Consider the following 12,478-nt stretch of genomic DNA (forward strand, 5'->3'; position numbering starts at 1 on the left):
CTTCTGACTCAAGATCCAACATGGCTGCTCAGGCTCCAGCCATCAGGACACATTCCAACAAGCAGGAAATGGAGGGGAGATCAGAAAAGGAGACATACCGCTTTAAAGATACTTCCGGGAAGTCATGTATACCACTTCCGTTTAAAAACTATTGGTCAGAATGTAGTCACACAACTATCCTCAGGTGTAAAGGAAGCTAGGAAACATGGTCTTTTATCTGGATGGCCATGTGCCAACTAAAAGTTGGACATTTTATTGCTGACAGAAAAAGGGATACAGATATTGAGGCAAGAAGGGTCTCTGTCCTAGCCTGTCAGTTTGACATGTGAATATCACAAAGAATACAAGTGATCTCAGTCCCCTTGAAGGAAGCTGGTAACTTGGGCTTAACTGCGAATTTTATAAAAAGCATGACCCTATCTTCTACTTAAGACTCTAATAATAATTTTAGAATGGATGGCTTTTCATTTATAAATGTCAGTGTTCACTTATAATGGAGCCCCCTAAGGAAGAAAGACATACACATAAAACCAATTGATTAAGTGGTTTTTATGACACTTTTCTTTACAATGGACAATGTCAAGCAAATACTCGGTAGAGAAAAGAGAATAAGGGCCCTCCATCTTCCCGTTATACAGCTTCCACATCTATCAAGCTTCCACTGAGGGACCACTTACATCATCTACACACCACTCCCTCCACCATGTTATGATAAAAATTCTAGATATCATGCAACTTCATCTATTGATGTTTAGTATCTCTAAAAGATAAAGACTTCCTTAGAAAGCTTAACCACAGCATCATTATCACAATTAGCAATGTCTTTAATGTCACCAAAGTTTTCGTCAGTGTTTAAGTTGCCTCATAGATTTCTATTCTTGAAGGTTCATTTGTTTGACTAAGAATTCAACCACAGTGTTTGCAGTGGAGGTGCTAACGTGTCTCTCAGTCCCTTTTATTTTTATATATCTTTAAATTTTTATTGGAGTATGGTTGATTTACAGTGCTTTGTTAGTTTCTGTTGTATAGTACAGCAAATCAGTTGTGTATATATATATATATATATACATACACACACACATATATACATACACATATACATATATCCCCACTTTTTTAGAGCCTTTTCCCATCTAGGCCATTACAGAGTATTGAGTAGAGTTCCTTGTGTTATACAGCAAGTTCTTATTAGTTATCTATTTTATACATAGTAGCGTGTATACATCAATCCCAGTCTCCCAATTTATCCCCCACCAGGGAGAAGGCAATGGCACCCCACCCCAGTACTCTTGCCTAGAGAATCCCATGGACGGAGGAGCCTAGTAGGCTGCGGTCCATGTGATGGCTAAGAATCAGACACAACCGAGCGATTTCACTTTCACTTTTCAGTTTCATGCATTGGAGAGGGCAATGGCAACCCACTCCAGTGTTCTTGCCTGGAGAATCCCAGGGACAGGGGAGCCTGGTGGGCTGCCGTCTATGGGGTCGCACAGAGTCAGACACGACTGAAGCGACGCAGCAGCAGCAGCAGCAGTCCCTTTTAATCTATAGTTGCACAGCTCCGTATAGTAGCCACCAGCCACAGGAGGCTATTTAAATTTAAATTCGAAATCCAGTCCCGCTGCCTCACAGGTGTGAAACAGCCACAGGTACAGAACGCTGCCATCATCGCAGAAAGTTCTGTTGGCGAGCTCTGCTCCATGGGATGTGCCCGACCTTTTCACCCCAGTAATGTATTTAGGGAAGAAATTGGGGTGTTTGTCCTGCAGACATGTCCACAGTGCAGACTCTGTTGATTCCAACCCCCTTGTCGTTTAACATGCTTCTTTGTTCTCTGGACTCGCTGTGAGCCGGAGTTAGACTTAGAACCTTGATCAGAGTAAAGAGTTGATTCCTCGGTGCTGTTTAAGACAACAGGCAAACCAGTTCTCCGTACTGTGTTAAAAAGCACACAGGGAGATCAGAATCTAGAAGGACGTACACCAGAAAAAAAAAATCTTATCTGTAGTTATTCTGGGGAAGTAGAATGACCTTATTTTCTGTCTTATTTTGGCTCATCCATATCTCATTATTTACTCCCCCCATGAGGATGCCTTTCTCACGAAAAGTAAATAAGAGCTGCTATTTATTGCAAACAATGTGCCAAGCACCGTGCGGACAGATTCGCTCGCATGAGCTCATGGAATCCTCGTGACAATTCCATGAGGTAATTACGGTCCCCACGCTGCAGTAAACACTCAGGAAGATTAAGTAACTCGTCCAAGGTCATTTGGTCAGTATTTGGTGGAGTCTGGATTTAATCTCCCAACTGTCTGCCTCTCAAGGGATTCAGATTTTGGTGAGCGTAGCCTGCGGCCGGAGAGACTCCATTTCTGGAAAACTCTGTCGGGTTATTCGGAGGCAGACCCAGGTCTGGGAACCGAAGTCCACCCCTGCCCACCACCCTGCGTCGTGGTCGCCCGCAAACATCTGGTCTCCCACGCCAAACCCTCCTCTCAGCTGGAAGGTGTCCCGCGTCTCATCTGGAGGAAGCCTGCAGCTGGTGCCTGCACGGAGCGTGTGCTTGACAAAGGCGGCCTCCGCTCCCCTGCCCCGGGGACGGCCGTGAGAGTCCGCTTGCCTCCAGTCTGGGCTGCTCACTCTGCAAACGGCCTCGCCCTGAGCCCCGGTACAGGCCAGGACCTCCGGGATGTCGGGACACATCGGTGCACAGGACAAACTAAAATCCCTGCCCTCATGGAGCTTATAGGTGGAGGTTTGGGAGGAGAGACTACAAAATAATCATAAACAAGACAGTAAGTTAAATATAGAGAAAACCAGATGGTGATAAGCTAGTAAGAGAGAAGGCTATGAAGAAAAGAGTGTGTGTGTGTGTGTGTGTGTGTGTGTGTGTGTGTGTGCGAGGCAGGGTGCGCTCCTAGCATTTTGGGGAGGATGGGCAGGGAAGTCATGTCTGAGGCGGGTGGATGCACCAGGAACTGAGGGCCAGTCCAGCCCACTGCCTGTTTTTATACAGCTGCGAACTAAGAACGGCTCTTCCATTTTTAACTTGTTGGAATAAAAATCAAAGAAGAGCAACATTTGGGAACACATGAAAATCATATGAAGTTCCATCTCATTGTCCGTAAATAAAGTTTTATTGCATCATACCTCTGCTGCTCTGTTTACTGTCCATGTCCCCGCCGCCCGGCAATGCCCGAGTGTTGTCACCAAGAGCCCGTGCGTCCCACAGGGCCTAGATACTGACCGCCTGGCTTTTTACAGAAGAAGAGAAAGAGCTGAAGTAGGTGAAAGGGCAAGTCACACATTTCTCTAAGGGAGTAGCCAAGTAGCTATACTAGCACATGCAAAGGCCCTGAGGTAGGACCCTGGCAGGACGAGGGACACGTTGAAACTGAGCTGAGTGGATGGGCTCAGAAAGCACGGGGCCACGGCGTGAGCAGTCTACCCCAAGGAGCTTAGCCCCAGCCTGAGCGAGACGGGAGCCTCCGCTGCTTGGTGCCGAGGCGTGATGTGGTCGGTTTTAACAGAGTTTCCTATTTTAAGAGTAAAGTGGGGTGGAGTAGGGCAAGAATGAAAACACCAAAAGCAGCTATGAGGTTATTCTAATAATCTGGGTAAGGGATGATGAGGTGATGAACCAAGCAAAAGAGAACAGCTGAGGTTTAGCTAGTAGGGTCTGAGTAAATGTTGAAGGTGGAGCCGACAGGATTTGCTTGGGAGTAGCAACAGTGGCAGAGTAACGGGAGCAGTCAGGGCTGACTCCCAGGTTTTGGCCAGAGCCAAGAGAAGCCTGGGATTTTCTTTAACAGAGCTGGGGTAGATTTCAGGAGCAGTAGGGTGAGTGGAGAGAAGATAAGAAGCATTCTGCTTGGGTTCTGCCAAATTTGAGAGTTTCACTTTTATTTATTTTTTGTCCGTCCTGCAAGACCTGTAGGATCTTAGCGCCCTGGTCAGGGATGGAAACTGGGCCCTCGGCAGTGGGAGTACAGAGTTCTAACCACTGGACCACCACGGGATTCCCAAAAGGAATGCTATCTTTTTTTTTCTCTTTCTTTCGTTTCTTTTTTTTTTTTTTGCTTACGAAGTGCAGACTCCTAACCACTACTCCACCAGAGAGTTCCCTGAGATGGTTTTAAACACTCAAGGGGAGATGTCAAGTGAAGAGCTGGATCAGGGAGGCAGGAGCCAGGAGAAAGCTGGGGTTCAGGACAGCTGTTGGGGGTCAGCAGGCTGTGGTTGCCGTGAAGTCTGGATGAGACCACTGAGGGAGCGAGCAGAGACAGAGGAGATCCAATAGGACTCACGGGATGCTCCCCCCAACCTCATCCATCCAATGAGAGCCCCCCAGCAGGCTCTCCTCTTTTTTCATAATAAAATCCTAAATTCTTAGAGAGTCAACCCTTTTTGACTGATACTCCTATCAGCTTTCTCCTCTTCCAATTCCATCAGCTCTAATTGCATTGTTCTTATCTTTGCTCCAGAAGATCCAGCCTATGCAGTCTAGTGGAGGTGATGGAACTCCACTTGAGCTATTTCAAATCCTAAAAGATGATGCTGTGAAAGTGCTGCACTCAATAGGCCAGCAAATTTGGAAAACTCAGCAGTGGCCACAGGACTGGAAAAGGTCAGTTTTTGTTCCAATCCCAAAGAAAGGCAATGCCAAAGAATGCTCAAACTACCGCACAATTGCGCTCATCTCACACACTAGTAAAGTAATGCTCAGAATTCTTCAAGCCAGGCTTCAACAATACGTGAACCGTGAACTTCCAGATGTTCAAGCTGGTTTTAGAAAAGGCAGAGGAACCAGAGATCAAATTGCCAACATCCGCTGGATCATTGAAAAAGCAAGAGAGTTTCAGAAAAACATCTATTTCTGCTTTATTGACTATGCCAAAGCCTTTGACTGTGTAGATCACAATAAACTGTGGAAAATTCTGAAAGAGATGGGAATACCAGACCACCTGACCTGCTTCTTGAGAAACCTGTATGCAGTTCAGGAAGCAACAGTTAGAACTGGACATGGAACAACAGACTGGTTCCAAATAGGGAAAGGAGTATGTCAAGGCTGTATATTGTCACCCTGCTTATTTAACTTCTATGCAGAGTACATCATGAGAAATGCTGGGCTGGAAGAAACACAAGCTGGAATCAAGATTGCCGGGAGAAATATCAATAACCTCAGATATGCGGATGACACCACCCTTATGGCAGAAAGTGAAGAAGAACTAAAGAGTCTCTTGATGAAGGTGAAAGAGGAGAGTGAAAAAGTTGGCTTAAAGCTCAACATTCAGAAAACTAAGATCATGGCATCTGGTCCCATCACTTCATGGGAAATAATGGGGAAACAGTGGAAACAGTGTCAGACTTTATTTTGGGGGGCTCCAAAATCACTGCAGATGGTGATTGCAGCCATGAAATTAAAAGACACTTACTCCTTGGAAGGAAAGTTATGACCAATCTAGACAGCATACTAAAAAGCAGAGACATTACTTTGTCAACAAAAGTCCGTCTAGTCAAGGCTATGGTTTTTCCAGTGGTCATGTATGAATGTGAGAGCTGGAATATAAAGAAAGCTGAGCGCTGAAGAATTGATGCTTTTGAACTGTGGTGTTGGAGAAGACTCTTGAGAGTCCCTTGGACTGCAAGGAGATCCAACTAGTCCATCCTAAAGGAGATCAGTCCTGGGTGTTCATTGGAAGGACTGATGTTGAAGCTGAAGCTCCAATACTTTGGCCACCTGATGGGAAGAGCTGACTCATTGGAAAAGACCCTGATGCTGAGAAAGATTGAAGGCAGGAGGAGAAGGGGATGACAGAGGATGAGATGGTTGGATGGCATCACCAACTCGATGGACATGGGTTTGGGTGGACTCCGGGAGTTGGTGATGGACAGGGAGGCCTGGCGTGCTGCGGTTCATGGAGTCGCAAAGAGTCAGACACGACTGAGCGACTGAACTGAACTGACTGATGCAGTCTTCGGCCCCCTGTCTGCTCCCCCTTCTGCCTGGGACGCTCCGTGTGCAGACTTTTGCATGCCTGCCGGCCCACTTCATTCACAGCTCCACAAAATACCAGCTCTGCAGGAACTGTCCCCGACTCATCTAAGCAAATAGCTCCCTACTCACCACGACCCTGCTTTGTCTATCAATTCCTAGGTTCAGTATTTCTCTTCTCCTATGAGACTCTAAGCACTGGTGGCTCAGACGAGACAGTAAAGTATCTGCCTGCAGTGCAGGAGACCTGGGTTTGATGCCTGGGTTGGGAAGATCCCCTGGAGAAGCAAATGGCAACCCATTCCAGTACTCTTGCCTGGAAAATTCCATGGACAGAGGAGCTTGGCAGTCTATGGTCCATAAGGTCGAAAAGAGTCAGACACGACGGAAGTGATTTTGCACAATGAGACTCTAAGCTCCCCGAGGGCAGGAACTTTGTCTCCGGCGGAGCCTGACACACAGTAGGCACCCAAATCTTTCTTGAATACAAAACAAAGCTTCTGAACTGTGGTGCTGGAGAAGACTCTTAAGAGTCCCTTGGACTGCAAGGAGATTAAATCAGTCGATCCTAAAGTAAATCAACCCTAACTATTCACTGGAAGGACTGAAGCTCCACTACTTTGGCCACGGGATGCAAAGAGCTGACCCATTGGAAAAGACCCTGATGCTGGGAAAGATTAAAGGCAGGAGAAGAGGGCAGCAGAGGATGAGATGGTTGGACGGCATCACCAACTCGATGGACATGAGTTTGACAGTGGAGGACAGGGAAGCCAGGCGTGCTACAGTCCATGGGGCTGCAAAGAGTCAGACACGACTTAGTGACTGAACAACAAAACAGTAGCAACAACCAAATGAAGGAGAGGATAAAAAAGACAATTTTCTACTTCATATATTCTGTGTACTCTACCCTTATTGTTTAGTAGGTTCCTCCACCCTAGAGCCCAGCAATATGCCTGTCGATCTTTCAGTTTAGAAGTCAAGCTTAACACCAGCCAGGCATGTCACAGAGGAGATTGGGAGCAAGATGTCACATCAAGAGATGGGCAAGAATGAATAGATATTTAAAAACCAATAATAATAAAATAAAACACGGTGAGTGCAGGGCAAGAGCAGGACACACCCCTGCCAGCTCTTTGCATGTCTGCTCTATTTCGGGGAGAGGGGTTTCCTCTTGGGTACTTGGCAAAGCAAGTTTTGGTATTTTCCTGCACGGGCCAAAACACCAACACCGGGAGAGGAGATTTTCCAGGGGTATGTAAGTTGCAGCCAAACAAAGTGACTTTCCGTGGGTCTCTGCCAAAGAGGAGAATCGACTCTCTTCTATTCCTAAAATAAAAGCCCCTTGGAGAGGGAAAAAAAAGGGAAAAAATAGCAGTTACGTTGAAAGTACAGAATTTAGAAGGGCTGTTTGCTAGAACAGAAAGGGGGATTTTTAGGGCAGTGAAACTCTTCTGTATGATGCTGTGGTCGTGGATACAGGTTACTATGCATAAAGTGCATAGAACTGCACAACATAAAGAATGAATCTTAATGCAAATGATGGACTTTAGTTAATAATCACATTTCAGTTAGTTGTACCAAATGTAGCACACTAACGCAAGCTGTTAATAATAGAGACATTGCATGGGAGGTGGGAGGGGAGTATATGGCAACATTCTGTGATGGTTCAGCTGTTCTGTAACTTATAATACCACTCTGAAAAGTAGTCTATTAATTAAGAAATAAGAATAAAAGTGTAAAATGTGCACACTTTTTAATGAGCACAAAACTTGTGAAGACAACCCTTCATCTCACTGTAGTATCAATGGGAAGGGAACACATTGTTAAGCACACGTATCTCTTGAGAGAGTGAAGTGGAAACAGTGCCAGCCGCCACTTCTTGACTTGGAATCCGTCCACTGTTCCTGAGTTTGAACAGTGTGTGTGTGTGTGTGTGTGTGTGTGTGTGTGTGTGTGTGTGTGATTTTGCCGTTGTTGTCCTTGCTTCTGTCATCCAAAAAAAGCCCTTAGAGCTCTGTGACTCTTAAAAGACAGTATCAAATGTTTCAACAACTGACAAACCTCAGACTTCCTGTATTTCTGCAACTTTTCGCCTTCCCCTTCTTTTAATTTGTTAATGATCTCTCTGGCCACAGGCTCTCCCTGTCACACATCCCTAACTAGATCACTAGATCAAAGGTGAAGCTTTGCTAAGTAATCAGTGTAATTTCACCCGTGTAGCCAGCTATTAAAAAAAGACCTACAGGGGTTGTCAAGGACAACCAAGGTATGGATTTGGCAACCAAAACCTCCTGTAATGCAAGCAGTGATAGACAAGGGCCAGTGTTTCCACACCATTCCCAGTCCTGACTCACTCGTCCTCAGAGAAATCCTGCAAGCTCAGCAGAGGAAAATGTACCCAGCACCCTTCCCCCGCCCCGCTCTCCCCTTCTCCCCGCCCCAGTTCCTGACTTCAGAAAGGAATGTCAGTATTATAAATTAGAAGAGCAAAGAGCTTGTCCATTTCTTGGACAAGCCTTTTTTTTTTCCTGAGATTTGTTTTCTTATACATAATTTCTCCTTCCAGTCATTACACTTTTATGTGGATTTGTTTTTTTTTTTAAGAACATATTTCTTGCTATATTTAAAATGGATAACCCACAAGGATGTCCTCTGTAGCACAGAGAACTCTGCTCCATAATAAGCTAAACGGGAAAAGAATCTAAGAAAGAACAGATACACATATATGTGTAACTGAGTCACTTCATATACCTGAAACTAACACAACTATACTATGCTAACTATACTAACACAACTACCATTCATCCACTATACTCCAATATGAAATGAAAATTTTGTAAAAAGAGAAAAAGAACATATTTCTTATGTAATTTGTTTTGCATTGCTGGAATGAGGAACCTTTTCTGTTCATACGTGTTAAAATCTAGTGAAGGTGCTGGTGTGAGTGATCACCCTGAGCCTTGGAAGGAAATGATTCACCGCAACACTGTAACCGAAAGTGTTCACACTCACCCGGGAGGAGGCGGGTCATTAAGCGAGTTCCCTGCTCGGGGCAGTTCCTCAGCCCAGTCCTGCCTTCAGAGGTCCCCATGCCCAGCTCAGCCTCCTCCCAGCGGCTCTGTTCCGGCTCTCTTTTTCCTCTGTCCAACTGCAAATGATTGACGCTGGGAACTCAGCCTCCAAATTTAATCTTTAAAAGAAACCTGCAAATTTATGAGTTTTCATCATTCACATCTGACCATCTGCTTTCAGATGGGCCTCGCCAGGCTGTCTTCTTGTTTTGCACTGAAACTTTTTGCGATTAAAACATGGTTGCACTTAAATGTGTTGGATGAGTGAATGAATAAAATCCAAAAATGTTCAGGATAAATCCAAAGTTGTAAAAATAAAATATACCTGGATTTTTCTAATGAAATACAGTTTTATTTAAACAAAAAAACATCACATTAAGCAATGTGCAGGAGGGTTGAACACAGAACATACCTATTAGCTACAAAAAGATGCCAAACAATAAAAATAAAACATGGCAATCTAAAAAATGAAAAATGTGTATTTTATTTCCTTCTCAAGGTTTTGGTGAAGGCCAATGACAGACAGACCCTGAGGTTCATCATTCTTTACAAAAAAGTGATGTGAAACATTTCTCATCTTCCTTTATTTAGTTACATTTCAGAATTGAAAATTGGTCATAATTAATGAAAAACTATCTCAACATTTTACACACTGAGATACAAGTTGCTACTTTTATTCCACATGTTCTATATGGAAGCAACCAGATTGGATCCATGTGGTTTTGGGTTTTTTATTTTTTAACTTTTTAATTGAAATATAGTTGATTTATAGTACTTCAGGTGTACAGTGTGTGTGTATTCAGTCATTTTGACTTTGTGACCCCATGGACTGTAGCCCACCAGGCACCCCTGTCCATGGAATTTTCCAGGCAAGAATACTGGAGTGGGTTGCCGTTCCCTCCTCCAAGATACAGCAAAGTGATTCAGACACTTTTCCATCATAGATGAGTATAAGATACTGAATATAGTTCCCTGTGCCATACAGTATGTCCTTGTCATTTATCTATTTTATATATAGTTGTGTGTATCTGTTAATCCCAAATACCTAAGTTATCCCTCCTCCCCTCTTCTCCCTTTGCTAAACCTAAGTTTTCTACGTCTGTGAGTCTATTTCTGTTTTGCAAATAAGTTCATTTGTATCTTTTTTTTTAGATTCCACATATTCCACATAAATGATATCGTGCGATGTTTGTCTTTGATTTACTTCAGTTAGTATGATATTCACTAGGTCCAACCAGGTTGCTGCGAATGTCACAGTTTCCTTCTTGCTGATCTATGGTGGTGCAGTGGTGAAGAATCCCTCTTGGTAAAGAAGCCAATGCAGGAGATACAAGAGATACGAGTTCTATCCCTGGGTTGGGAAGAGCCCCTGGAGAAGGAAGTAGCAACCCACTTCAGTACTCTTGCCTGGAGAATTTCGTGGACAGTGGATCCCAACAGGCTACAGTCCATGGAGTCGCAAAGAGTTGGACATGACTGAACACACACACACACACACACACACTCAGGCTAAAGCTATGCAGACTTTCATTCGTCCTTTCCTCCATAAAAAATAAAATAAATTTTATTTGATGACTGCATTGATATAAAAATAAATACATTAACATTAAATAGTAAAACATTTTCTTCAACCTAAAAGGTCACTTGTTTCTTCTGGTTTTAAAAGACATTAAAACTTTTTTCATGGGCCTAGTGTCTAGTCAAGAAGGCTGCTCTGGAGAAGGAAATGGCAACCCACTCCAGTGTTCTTGCTTGGGAAATCCCATGGACAGAGGAACCTGGCAGGTTACAGTCCATGTGGGTAGGGTAGCAAAAGAATTGGATAACAACTTAGTGACTAAACAACAGCAATATATTTGATGAGTTTTTTTTAATTAGTTTACCTGCAAGGAAATGTTGAGGTCTATGATTAAAATTATATTTATTTACTTTTTGTATTCTGCTTGTTTTTTTGATGCTAGCCAAATAAATATTACAGTATTTTGGAAAAAAAAAAAAAAAAAAAAGAAGGCTGCTCTGGAGGAAGACCATTTTATAGAAACACTGATTAAACACAAATCCAATGTAAAGATGATAAATATTTTTTAACATTAAAAAAAATCTGTCACTGATTTGTCACAATTATGAAAAATATTTGTACTTGCTTAAAAAATAAAAAAAAAAACCCTTCCGTTCAAAATAAAAATCAACTGAGTACTCAAATCTGGAGAAAATAAATAAATTGTGCTTCTATTCAATGGAACATTAGTCTATCACTGAGAAAATGACTTTTCAACAAACATATAACTGTTTTTTAAAGTACAAAACATATTTTTTAATGGATAATCTCCCTAGAGTTAATGGAGTTCTATGGAAATGGACACATACATTTAGTGGATAAACTAGCCTTGACTTTTTGGAGCTTTCTGGAAGGCCTATGGGTGCAATCTATTGAAATGTAAACTGTTCATACTCTTTAATTCACAAATTTCACTTCTGGGCATTTAATCTGTAAATTCATCCCTACATGTGTACAAATATATAAAGGCAAAGATATTCATGGTAACATTTTAACAGCAGAAAATTGAAAACAAAATTAATATTTATCATTAGTGAACTGGTTACATAAATGATGGTCTATTTCCACAATGGAACACTATGCAGTCAATAAGGGAGGAAAAGCCAGACAGAGACAAATACTATATGGCACTACTTACACACAGAATTAAAAAATAAAAAGCTGAACTCATAGCAATGGAGAGTAGAATGGTGGTTGTCAGGGGCTGGAGGAAGTGGGAGAATGTCAGCCAAAGGCCACAAACTTTCAGTTGTAAGATGAATAAGTTCTGATGATCTGTTCAGCATGATGACTATAGCAATAACACTGTATTATATACTCGAACTTTGCTAAGAGAGGAAATCTTAAAGTTCACACACACACAACTACAGCAGGTAACCGTCATGTGACGGACGTGTCAGTTAATTGATCTGGGGACTCTGGGTCTCCCCTGACTGTCCAGCTGTTAAGACTCCACGCTTCCATTGCAGGGGGCTCAGGTTCCAGCCCCGGTAGGGGAACGAAGATCCCACATGCTGTTTAGTGAGGTAAAAATATTTTTTTAATTAAAAATTGAAAAAATTGATTATGGGACTCATTTGACAATGTATACAGTATCAAATAATCACTGCACATTTTAAATACACCACAACTTTATTTGTCAATTACACCTCATTCAAGCTGGGGGGAAAAGAAGAGCAAGCACATGCCTAGGCACTAGGCCCGGTTCTTTGTATTTTAGGGCCATTAGCTCACTGCGCGCTCACAGGTGCTTACAAAATGCACGTTTACTGCACGTGAGATAATAAAAGAGTATTTCTAATAAAATAAATGAAATAACCTGGAGACTTTACATGATAAAATCCAGATTTTTGG

At 42.8% G+C, this 12,478-nt stretch overlaps 1 long non-coding RNA gene across 1 annotated transcript; it reads left to right on the forward strand.

Annotated features, from left to right (window-relative positions):
* Positions 1-2,321: 2,321 nt before the first annotated feature.
* LOC145532033 (uncharacterized) lies at positions 2,322-7,763 on the forward strand. The gene is made up of 2 exons (XR_014072924.1): positions 2,322-2,795; positions 4,485-7,763. It is a non-coding gene; the product is annotated as an uncharacterized LOC145532033 (long non-coding RNA).
* The last annotated feature ends 4,715 nt before the right edge of the window (positions 7,764-12,478 follow it).

Source organism: Giraffa tippelskirchi, chromosome 13 (assembly GCF_054371585.1).
Source record: "Giraffa tippelskirchi isolate mGirTip1 chromosome 13, T2T-mGirTip1v1.2.pri, whole genome shotgun sequence".
Classification (NCBI taxonomy): domain Eukaryota; kingdom Metazoa; phylum Chordata; class Mammalia; order Artiodactyla; family Giraffidae; genus Giraffa; species Giraffa tippelskirchi.